The following is a 12,918-nucleotide window of genomic DNA, read 5'->3' as shown; positions in this document are numbered from 1 at the left end:
CTTTTTTTTAATATATTTTAATAAAATCTACTCTCTTAAAGAAACTTTGAAAATATATTCTTTATTACCCCCACCCCAAAGCCACATACACTGTTTTAAAAGTTTTTTTATTCTTTGAATTTTTATTAAGCTTAATCAAATCTTGAGACAGCATTTTAAGTTTAATTATAACAAAATCTCTAGCTTCTTTTAAAAATCTCATTTAAGATCATTTTCTATTTTCATGTTAGATCTCTTTTTTTGGTCAAATGTAATTTCTGTTTTAATGATACTATTTATATAATTGACATTATCTTTATAAATTTATCCTTAAAGCAGAAAACTTATCATTTCTTCTTTCATTCTGGTTTTCCCCCAGAAACTGAAATAACATCTGAAATACAGGGAAACTAAAAAGATTTAATTATTGCTTTCACTAGATTAGATAAATACCAGAAATTTAGTTTGTGTTTGTGCTTTCCTCCTTAAATTTCGGTATTCCACCTCCTCCCCTCTATGGACACAAAATAAACTAAATGACTTATGGATGATTTTTGGCTACGGATGATTTTTGGCCTTATATAATTTCTCAGAGGTTTTTTTTTTTTTAATGCTTTAGCTGTGAAACATTTTCTTCAATTAAACCTTAACTGGAAGAATAACATAAAATAAATTGTCTGTAAAATAAATTAATAGTGAAAGTGAAGTTGTTCAGTCGTGTCTGACTCTTTGCATATAGTAAATAACATAAAAACTAATAGTAAATTAATAAAATTAATAGTAAATAACATAAAAAAATAGTCTGTAAAATAAATTAATACTTTGTTGTTCTACCTTAAATATCTGCCCACTCAGATAGTAATTCTTTTCTTTTCAAAGCAGTTCCTCAGCATTTTAGAATCCCTTTTAACACAAATCAAAAACCATAGTTTTATAATAACCTATAAATCATCCAGTCCTTAATATAGATCAGCAGCTCTCAAACAGGATGACCTTGAATTTACCCTGAGGGCATTTGATAATGTCTGGAGATAAGTTTGATTGTCAACAACCAGGGTGAAGTGTTGCTCTAGCATGTAGAAAGCAAAGGTCAGAGATGCTGCTGATAAATATTCAACAAACATAGGACAGTCTCCTACAATCATAAGTATCCAGCCTGGACCATTTAAAGTGCCATTGTTAGGAAACCCTTTTATGGAAATTTATTACAAATGAACATCCCAACTATATGACATTCTGAAAAAGGCAAAACTATGGAAACAGTAGGAAGATAAATGGTTTCCAGGGATTATGGGAAGGAGAAAGATGGAGAGACAGGCCACAGAAAATTTTTAGGCCAGTCAGACTATGATATTGCATTGGTGGATACATGTCATTATCCATTTGTTGAAATCCATGGAATGTACAATGTCAAGAGTGAAACTTCAGGTAAACTATGGATTTTAGATAATAATGATGTGTCACTATAGGTTCATTAATTGAAAAAAGTATGCCTCTCTGGTGAAGGGTATTGAACATGTGGAAGGCTGTGGGTGTGTGGAACAGAGAACATATGGATGTTCTTTATTTCCTACCTCATTTTGTTTGAATCTAAAACTTATCTAAAATGTAAAGTTTCTCTCTCTCTCTTTATATGCAAAGGATACAAATGAACAGCCAGAGGAAGAGAAATGGAGGGAGAGGTCCTGATGGGTATTCAGACAGGAGCTTCTGTCATAGCAGAGGATGCCACACTTCTGGAAGATGCCTGATCCCATGTTGTTTAGAGTATTTATGGAGGGTCCTTTGTTTAGGCATGACTATTAACTCAGTCTCTAGTGCCTTTCTCTTCATTGGAGGTCAAAGGAAGCTCATAATCCCATGGAATGTGTAGCCCACCAGGCTACTCTATTCATGGAATTTTCCAGACAAGAATATTCAAGTGGGTTGCCGTTTCCTCCAGCAGATCTACCCCACCCTGGGATTGGATCCATGGATGAATTCTTTACCACTGGTGCCATCTGGAGGTCTCTGTATACACACATATCTAAAAGGCACTATATTAGTTTCCTATGGCTGCTGTAACAAAATACCACAAACTCGGAAGCATAAAACAGAAATTTATTTTCACAAGGGTCTGGAGACCAGCTGAGTCTAGTTCAGGTCGGTCACTGAGTCGTGTCTGACTCTTTGAGACCCCATGGACTGCAACATGCCAGGCCTCCTTGTTCATTACCAACTCCCAGAGTTTACTCAAACTTATGTCCACTGAGTCGGTGATGCCATCTAACCATCTAATCTTCGTTGTCCCCTTCTCCTCCTGCCTTCAATCTTTCCCAGCATCAGGGTCTTTTCCAATGAGTCAGTTCTTCCCATCAGGTGGCCAAAGTATTGGAGGTTTAGCTTCAACATCAGTCCTTCCAATGAATATTCAGGACTAATTTCCTTTAGGATGGACTGGGTGGATCTCCTCGCAGTCCAAGGGACTCTCAAGAGTCTTCTCCAACACCACAGTTCAAAAGCATCAATTCTTAGGTGCTCAGCTTTCTTTATAGTCCAACTCTCGCATCCATACATGACTACTGGAAAAACCATAGCCTTGACTAGATGGATCTTTGTTGGCAAAGTAATGTCTCTCCTTTTTAATATGCTTTCTTGGTTGATCATAACTTTCCTTCCAATGAGCAAGCGTCTTTTAATTTTATGGCTGCAGTCACCATCTGCAGTGATTTTGGAGCTCAAAAAATAAAGTCTGTCACCATTTCCACTGTTTCCCCATCTATTTGAAATGAAGTGATGGGACGAGATGCCATGATCTTAGTTTTCTGAATCTTGAGCTTTAAGCCAACCTTTAGGCTCTTTAGTTCTTCTTCACTTTCTGCCATAAGGGTGGTGTCATCTGCATATCTGAGGTCATTGATATTTCTCCTGGCAATCTTGATTCCAGCTTGTGCTTCATCCAGCCCGGCATCTCACATGATATACTCTGCATATGATGTAAATAAGCAGGGTGACAATATACAGCCTTGACATACTCATTTCCCAATTTGAAATCTGTTGTTCCATGTCCGGTTCTAACTGTTGCTTCTTGACTGGCATACAGATTTCTCAGGAGGCAGGTCAGGTGGTCTGGTATTCCCATGTCTTTAAGAATTTTCCACAGTTACTTGTTATCCACACAATCAAAGACTTCAGTGTAGCCAATAAAGCAGAAGTAGATAACATTTCTGGAACTCTCCTGCTTTTCCGATGATACAATGGATGTTGGCGATTTGATCTCTGTTTCCTCTGCCTTTGTCTTCACACGAATGTCTCCTTACAAAGCCACTGGTCATAATGGGTTAATGACCCACCTTACTCCAATGTGACTTCACCTTAACAAATTACATTGGCAATGACCTTATTTCCAAAGAAGGTGCGTTCTGTGATATTAGGGGTTTGAGTGGAGGGGGCACAATTCAACCCATAGCAGTTGTCATGACTACATAGTTGTTTACTTTATGGCCTCTGTGTCATGTTTAGCAGCTCAGTCATGTCCAACTTTTTGTGACTCTTTGGACTGTAGCCCACCAGGCTCCTCTGTTCATGGGATTTCCCAGTCAAGAATACTAGAGTGGGTTGGCATTTCCTCTGATGCCACCTAAACCCAGTTTCTGCCCATCTGCTCTTCACCCATTCTACAGAGGCCATATGGGCCTCACTTTTGCTCTGTAAACATAGCAAAAATATTTCTACACCAGAGACTTTTCATTTGTGATTTCTTTTTCTTGGAGTACCCTTTCCTGGAAATAGTTATGTGCCCCATTTCTTCAGTTCATTCAGATATCAGCTCAGATACAATCGCCTGAGAAAGTCTTCTCTGGCCAAACATGCTGCCACGCTGTATCTTCTTTATTTCTCATCATAGTTTGTTTGATGTGTGATTTTATTTAACATATATCTCCATTCAAGAAGACAGGGGAATATTGTATCTCAAGAGAGTAGAATAGCTTGACACATGGTATGTACTTAAGGATTTACATTAAATGAGAGAAGGATAAAACTCTGAGGAGATAATTGATAAATACGTCTGTCACTCAGCAACCTAAGGTTATGACACCTGAGAATAACCTAAAAACCCTCATACTCATTGCCACTGTGCAGCTCTAGTGCTATTCTCTGTGTCTTCCTTAATTAATGACTGGTTTCTCTCTCATTAGACTGAAGTGTTTTCTTTCTTTTTATTATCTCCCTCTTGACTTTGTTCCTAAAGTTAGAGATTAGAGGAATAAAATCCCTTATATTTTCAAAGCTTTTTTTTTTTTCCAAATATTCTTTAACTGCTATTAGAAGCATATAATGATTTAATCTTGATTTTAGAGTAGAAAACTCTGGATAGTAAAATGTGTGTGTGTGTGTGTGTGGTGTTAAGTTGCTTCAGTTGTGTCCATTCTTTGCGATCCTATGGACTGTATGTAGCCTGCTGGGTTCCTCTGTCCAGGGGATTCTCTACGCAGGAATACAGGGATGGGTTGTCATTTCCTACTCCAGAGGATCTTCCCAACCCAGGGATCAAAACTGCTGTAATTACATCTCCTGCATTGGCAGGTGGGTTCTTTACCATTAGTGACACCTGGGAAGCCCAGTAAAATGTGTATATAGATGGAAAATATGTACTCTAATTCATAACATATAAAGAGTTTATATTCAAAATAATTTTACAGCATCTACAATTGTATAAATTAAAGAGAGAGACAGAGATTTGGTACAAGTGAAATTAGGTAAGTTAAATGTGAAGATGATTTGATGGCAGTCTGTTCCTGACAAGACGTCACGGCATAACCCTCATGTTAACATCCCTTGTGGTAGTTGTGTCTGTTCAGTGTTTTCCTTTCTTCACAATGATGCACTGTTTTGAAGTGAGACCAAGGTAGTTTATTCACCAAAGTTAACCTTATTTTATTAGACTACACGTGAATGTGTGCTCCTGGTTTATCATAATAGCCCTAGTCAAATATCTGGTTCATTTGATCAACCCTTTCATTTAATTGGCCCTTTGAGAGCAGTCTTCCCCATAGGCTATACTCTGAAATCCTTGGCAGGACCAGCTTGCAGCAAACACAATGCCACTCCCAAATTATATCTGCTGATAACCTACTGATGTTACCAAACAGAGCAGTCAGCCTACATAAATTCAATTATACAAAATTCCTATTTATTTATGAAATTGTAGATGCTTCACACTGCTTCTTGCCCCTCAGGACACATTGCTTTTCCTTTTTAATCACTAGCCCATAACAGTAGAGAACTTTTGTTCCTTTCCTCCTTACTATACAGCTATGAAGCCATGGGTTCAGAAAAAAACTTAGCAACTGAACAACAACAATAAAGCTTGTCACATAATTCCTTCCTATTAGACTCATAGGATTATGTTAACATTGTTCAAAAACATACAACTCTTTTGAGTAACCACATCCTCCTGAACAAATTGCAATGCTTTCTATAAAAGGGGAAGCCTATTCCACATTCCCTACTTATTATCATAGTTCTAAATCACTTTCTCAAGACTTTCATGTACTTCCTAACTCCTTCTTTCTAATCCCCTTAGACATATGACTTAATTGTGGTCTATAATTTATCCTTTGAAACTGAGCATCTTTCCTGTTCCTCTTGATGTGATCTTGGTGCCCTTCAGCAATGAACTTGGATAACTTCCTCAGCTATATAACCTCCAGCTGCCTGGTGCAAATACCCTTCTTGTTTCTGCAACTCCAAGGATACCTCTCTCCAGCATTCCTATGTATGGAAGAGATACCACTGACTTCAAGAGTTCAGAACTGGGCAGACCCAATAGGTATTGTGATTCACATACTTTCCATAGAAAAGAAGCCTTTCTCTCCCCTTCCTTCTATTTAATCCACATACAAACACAGATCCAGGCCTCTTGCTATTCATAAATATTCTTGTAATGCTCTGAACAAGACATTTCCATCTATAGGCCACGCACAACTACTTGTTTTCTCAATACTGAAGGGATTTAGCTCATCTGTCCATATGGTCGCAGCATCCTCCTGTGACTAGAGAGAGGCATTCATGAAACAGCTGTCCAGCTTTAAAAGCTCCTGCTTTGAAATAGAACAAACTGCACAATCTGGAAACAAACCCCAAGACTAGGTCTGTTTTAGGATTTCACTAATGAAGAGGAATAAATATGCTGAAAGAAGCCAACTGGATCTAAAGCTATGCTGTTTTTCTTAAATGTGCTTTTGAGTTTCATAAAAATGTCTCAGGTTTGAGAATTTCCTGTGTCAACATTTTAAGTCTTCAGAAAAGAAAATGATGATTTCAGTAACAGTCCTCAAAGAATCATAGCAACAATATTAGGAAGGAATTGAATTTGACCTGTTTGTCTTTAATCCTCAGTGTATAAGCAATGTCATAGAAATTTCTCATTTTGTATCATTCTCTGTCTGATGAATTATTTTTCTCGAAACAGCTACTTGAATCAAGGCATGGAGTGCTTCCATCTCCCTCTAGAATTTACTTTTTGCTTTTTTGCAGCACATCTCTATCCCTTTCTCAATTCATGGCTTCAAGTACCCACTTATCCACTTCCTATTACTATATATTTGCATTTTCTAGGGCTTACTATATATAGAATTATTCAGTAGGCATTTTTTAGATGTCTGGCTTTCTTTGTTCAGCACTATTTTTTTTTTTTTAAATTAATCCATGTTTCACCTACCAACAGTTTGCTCATTTTTGTTGCTGGGTACAGTGTTTAAATATCCCACGATTTGTTTAACCATTCACGTATTGTTGGGGGATTGGAATGTTTCCATTTTAGTAACATTACTGATAAAACTGATAAGAATTCCTGTACAAGTTGTTATGTAGACATCTATCTATATTTCCTTTGGGTAAACATCTAGGTATGGGTTTGCTAAGTTGTATGGTAAGAATTGGAGAAGAAAATGGCAACCCACTCCAGTATTCTTGCCTGGGAAATTCCATGGACAAAGGAGCCTGGTGGGCTACAGTCCAAGGGGTTGCAAGAGTTGGACACAATTTAGCAACTAAACCACCAGCGCCAGAGTAAGCATATGATTAAGTTGATGAGATGTACTGATTTGCAATCTTACTACAGGGTACGAGAATTCTAGTTGTTCCAAATTGTAATTAATATTCAAAAATTTAATATCTACAGTGCACAATGTTTGGTTAAATCTAAGAGACATATTAGATATTATATTTTTGAGTGCCTAGAGTTTTCTTCCTTTTATGAAAACATTCTTTAATGAGTGTTGTTCTGACAGGTGTTTAATTTAATGATAGTTCAGCATATTCCATAGATAGGTTTCTAAGCTTTATTGGCATGAGTATACAGTATCCTTTATTTTAGAAGTAGTTTAGCTTCAAGATAGGGCCTTCTGGAATGTTTCAGATCTTTAATGAGGTCACCTCACTCTTGCTGTATACTTTACGTTAGATAGAAGGAACTATGTCCCCTAAATATGCCTCTTTGACAAGTGAATTACTTTGAGCTGATTATTTTGAGCAACTGCAGACACAGGAGGGACTCTAAAAACAAAATTGTTGTTGTTCAATCACTAAGTCATGTCCGACTCTTTGCACCCCGTGAACTGCAACACACCAGGTTTACTTGTCCTTCACCGTCTCCTAGAATTTACTCAAATTCATGCCCATTGGGTTTGTGATGCCATCCAACCATTTCATCCTCTGTACCCTTTTCTCTTCCTGCCCTCAATCTTTTCCAGCATCAAGATATTTTCTAATGAGTCAGCTCTTTACATCAGGTGGCCAAAGTATTGGAGCTTCCGCTTCAGTGGATATTCAGGACTGATTTCCTTTAGGAATGAATGGTTTGATCTCCTTGCTGTCCAAGGGACTCTCAAGAGTCTTCTCCGGCATCACAATTTGAAAGCAACAATCCTTTGGGCTCAGTTTTCTTTACGGTCCAACTTTCACATCCACACATGACTACTGGAAAAACCATAGCTTTGACAAGTTGGACCTTTGTTGGCAAAGTAATGTCTTTGCTTTTAAATATTCTGTCTAGGTTTGTCATAGCTTTTCCTCCAAAGAACAATCATCTTTTAATTTCATGGCTGCAGTCACCATCCACAGTGAATTTTAGAGCCCAAGAAAGAAAATTCTGTCACTGCTTACACTTTTTCCCCATCTATTTGTCATGAAGTGATGGTACCAGATGCCATGATCTTAGTTTTTTGAATGTTGAGTTTTAAGCCAGTTTTTCAGTCTCCTCTTTCACCATCATCTTTTCAGAATTTATATTTTTGTAAAGAAAATGTACATGAGAAAGGGGATTTTTATCAGAAATAAGTTATTACTAGAGATCTTTTCTTTTTTTAACCTGAGAGACTTATCTGCAAAACAGGCAACATTTACTTACCAAACATTTCCTCTTCACGTTTTCCCATGAAATTCCTTCCTCCTTTTGAAGCCCCAGGTCCCTATCTCTTTCCTAAACTGAGGGAAGCCTCAATCATCTAGCAGCCTTTCATAACCTAGAAGAATATTATGGTGTGTTCCTAGATAGACTCTTCCCCCACATTCTCTGCCATAGCTACTCTCTGAAGTATATACATAATAATAATCTCATGCATAGTTACTGGGTTTTTCATGTGCTAAAAACTGTCTCCAATGGAAGAGATTCTCTATTTGATGATCATGAATACCATAGTCCCCAGACTTTCTGGCACCTTAAGCATCATCAATCAATGAGAGAATTGTGCAGGAGATGATCACATACTCTGGGATACCCCTGCCTAAACTTGCCCTTAAAAATGCTTTTGAAATTTTTCTGGGACTTCGGGGTTTTTTGGTCATGAATCATTTGTTCTCCTCACATGGCCTTGCAATAAACCTTTCTCTGTCCCAAACCCTGAAGTTTCAGTATCATTTGGCCTTACTGTGCCTGGGTCATACAAACTTGGATTCAGTAAATTGTGAGCCTCATAACATTGTAGGGCTGCCATAAGTACATGCACACATAATTAATTTGTTTTTCGCCTGTTAATCTGTCTCATATTATAAGGAGGTCTCTGCAAAGAACCTAAAGGGGCAGAAGGGAAATTATTTTTCCTCCTCTACACTTAATATGTGACCAAAATTGAAGAGATCATTAGGCACATTTCTGGAATTTTCCTCTGGGTCTCTTTCTCTATTCTGTTCTGTAAAGTTCATCTTCCTTCATGTTCTTGAATTCTGATACATCTTATCTAATATCTGTTAATGAGACATTCATCTTCTTTTGCATTCTATTCTGTCTCTAAGTTGAAGTGGAAATGTACCTTCAGACAAATAAGCAGCTCAGGAAATTATAGGCTTCAGCTAGTTTGCTTTTCTTTCCACTGTGACATCTGAGACCATCAACTATTGTTTTCCACTAAGCTGTGTAGTCATAGGTTGAGACTTCATGAGGCAAGCAAAGAAGAGACTCTGGAGAAATAATAATAATATGAAAAGAACAGCTATAGGGAGTACTTAGAGTTTTGAGACACCTGAGTTCCATTAAAGAGTAAAGTGACCCCATTGAACCCCTGGGACATTTAACAGTCTTTAGAATGCCCTACCTGAGAGCAGGGCTAAACTACTCCCAGAATAAAGATTATCTATATCTACACTAAAGGACTTATATATATGCAGAGTACATCATAAGAAATGCTGGGCTGGGTGAAGCACAAGCTGGAATCAGTATTGCCGGGAGAAATATCAATAACCTCAGATATGCAGATGACACCACCCTTATGGCAGAAAGTGAAGAAGAACTAAAGAGCCTCTTGATGAAAGTGAAAGAGGAGAGTGAAAAAGTTGGCTTAAAACTCAACATTCAGAAAACTAGTATCATGGCATCTTGTCCCATCACTTCATTTCAAATGGATGGGGAAACAATGGAAACAGTGGAAGACTTTATTTTTTTGTGCTCCAAAATCACTGCAGATGGTAACTGCCACCATGAAACTAAAAGACACTTGCTCCTTGGAAGAAAAGTTATGACCAACCTAGATAGCATATTAAAAAGCTGAGACATTACTTTGCCAACAAAGGTCCATCTAGTCAAGGCTATGGTTTTTCCAGTAGTCATGTATGGATGTGAGAGTAGGACTGTGAAGAAAGCTGAGCACTGAAGAATTGATGCTTTTGAACTGTGGTGTTGGAGAAGACTCTTGAGAGTCCCTTGGACAGCAAGGAGATCCAACCAGTCCATCCTAAAGGAGATCAGTCCTGGGTGTTCATTGGAAGGGCTCATGTTGAAGCTGAAACTCCAATATTTTGGCCACCTGATGCAAAGAGCTGACTCATTTGAAAAGACCCTTATGCTGGGAAAGATTGAAGGCAGGAGGAGAAGGGGACGACAGAGGATGAGATGGTTGGATAGCATCACCGACTCAATGGACATGTGTTTGAGTAAACTCTGGGAGTTGGTGATGGACAGGGAGGCATGGCGTGCTATGGTTCATGGGGTCACAAAGTGTTCGTTACTACTGAGTGACTGAACTGAACTGAACTGAACCCACTCATTCAAAAAAATTACTGAGACAGAATACTGCCTGAATTAGGTCTTCTCTAAACATTCATTTGATTCATGTGAGTATGACATATTCACTAAAAGATTTAGTTCCTTCAAGAGTGATCAGGCTGTCACTTCAGAAAACAAAGCATTTGCAAAATAACCTAATGTCCTCTTGTCTAAGCGTTCAAGTGCACATTTGAACACTGAAGAATTGAAAAGCACTCTCTTGGAATGCAGTTCTGCTCAAAAGAGCTTACTAGTCAGAGAAAGGAGCAAGACCTATCCTTCCGCAATTCAGCATTATGTTGATGCTCCAGCATCTCATCACCAATCCTGAAGAACGCAACTAACTCTGGAGTAAATAAAGGTTAATTCTGATGATGATAGATGGATCTCTCCTACGATGCCCACTGATTTACCTGGGCTCAAATTTCTGGAAAGAAATTGAAATTGAAAGCAATTGAAATTGAAAGCAGTTGAAAAGTAGAGCACCTTTATCCTGTATACCACTGTAAGGTCTCCAGATTTAAGAGGTACTGTTACCAATAATCTACTTGTTATCTCAAAGGTCACCTGTCTGGACTTCAAGGATGATTTGAGAGAAAGTGTAAGCCATATTTCTGCTCAACTCCAGTCTGAAGTTAGACGTCTGAGAAAGAATAACGTGCATATACATGGAATCCAAGTCTTAGAGGACATCAAGAAGGGTATTTTCAAATTAATTATTGTACAATCCAGATATTCAAATTAACATACAATCACTGCAGCTTTTCTAAATAAAACTGCTTAAAAATAGGGCTCAGTATTCAGACAGAGATTTTCAGACTTTTCCAAAACTAGATAGTCTATTGGTTTCTCCTGTTGGTCTTATTGGCAGGAAAATGAAAGAGAATTCTGGTGTTTCTTCCTGCTCCTATAAGGGCAGCAGTCCTATTGGATTAAGTCTTTACCCTTATGAACTCATTTAACCTAATTATCCCCTTAAAGGCCCCATCTCCAAATACAGTCACATTGGATGTTAGTGCTGTACATGTGAGCTTTGAGGAAACACTTCAATCCATATCAACTACTGTTACAGACATTTAAATAAATGAAATTCAGAACCAGAGCATTGAGTGAAAAAGTTGCAAAAATTATTAAAAAAAATTTCAAAAAGTTAAAAACCATACATTACCAAACTATCTATTTGGAGAATATTTTATATGTAATACATAGTATAATACATTTATTAAACTATAATGAAAGAAGGAAAATTATAAAATCAATATTTGCCAACCTTCACTGTAGTAAGAGGAAGATGCTACAGCTGAATGCACAAGAGATCTGCAATAAGGATAATATTCTATTGCTTACTGCTGCTGCTGCTGCTAAGTCGCTTCAGTCGTGTCCGACTCTGTGCGACCCCATAGACGGCAGCCCACCAGGCTCCGCCGTCTCTGGGATTCTCCAGCCAAGAATACTGGAGTGGGTTGCCATTTCCTTCTCCAGTGCATGAAAGGGAATAGTGGAAGTGAATTCTCTCAGTTGTGTCTGACTCTTAGCAACCCCATGGACTGCAGCCTACCAGGCTCCTCTGTTCATGGGGTTTTCCAGGCAAGAGTACTGGAGTGGGGTGCCATTGCCTTCTCCGTTCTATTGCTTAACTTGACTGTAAATATACGACAATTTATCTTATTATTCCTAGCAACTTGCATTTCAAATTCTACTTCTTATCCTAATGTTATAAGATATATTGTTAATTCAGATATGCTAAAACTGAAAAAAAAATCATGTTATTATTAATGAAACACAACATACCCCTTTATACTAGTGGTATTTTACTATTCAAATTATGAAATAACCTCTCTATCAAATTGATTTAGTATCATTAAACATATTTTTTATGAATTTAGTGTAGTTAAAAATAAATGATTTAGCTCCCTGTTGTTGAAAACAAGAGTATATTTTTCCTCAAAACCCATTTTTGTTTTCTATTATTCTTAAACCTGAACCAAATATATCTCAGTGTAATTTCACACTTAATATTCTATTGTTCTGTGTTCCCAATAGCGTGTTTTTCATAAAAGAATATTTTAATGTGCCTTAGATTTTTATGAGCATATGTGAATTTTCTTTTTGTTACTTTTAATTAGAGATTTGATTGTTTCCATTTCTGTTGGCCACCCACACCTCACTACTCTAGGTTTTTAAATTCCATGAGGAAATAGAGTGATGGCCTTTCAGTTTCTGTAATTGGAAGTTGCATCATTTGTCTGTGTCAAGCTCTCTGATTGATTGTAAAAAGCATTATGCTTATTTTGTTAATTAACTTTAATCCCCATACAGTCAGTTAAAAATATATTGAATAGCTCTTGGTAATCTACTAAAATATAAGGAATTTAAATGCCTGTCTCTATCCCAAACTCTGTTAAAATCATTTCAGC

At 37.4% G+C, this 12,918-nt stretch overlaps 1 long non-coding RNA gene across 1 annotated transcript in view; it reads right to left on the bottom strand.

Annotated features, from left to right (window-relative positions):
• Window positions 1–12,918, bottom strand: part of LOC145539503 (uncharacterized) — a 40,443-nt gene that overhangs the window by 19,874 nt on the left and 7,651 nt on the right. The window lies entirely within an intron of this gene.

Source organism: Giraffa tippelskirchi, chromosome 2 (assembly GCF_054371585.1).
Source record: "Giraffa tippelskirchi isolate mGirTip1 chromosome 2, T2T-mGirTip1v1.2.pri, whole genome shotgun sequence".
NCBI lineage: Eukaryota > Metazoa > Chordata > Mammalia > Artiodactyla > Giraffidae > Giraffa > Giraffa tippelskirchi.
The sequence above is the reverse complement of the archived record's forward strand: the minus strand, read 5'-3'. Positions and strand labels throughout refer to the sequence as shown.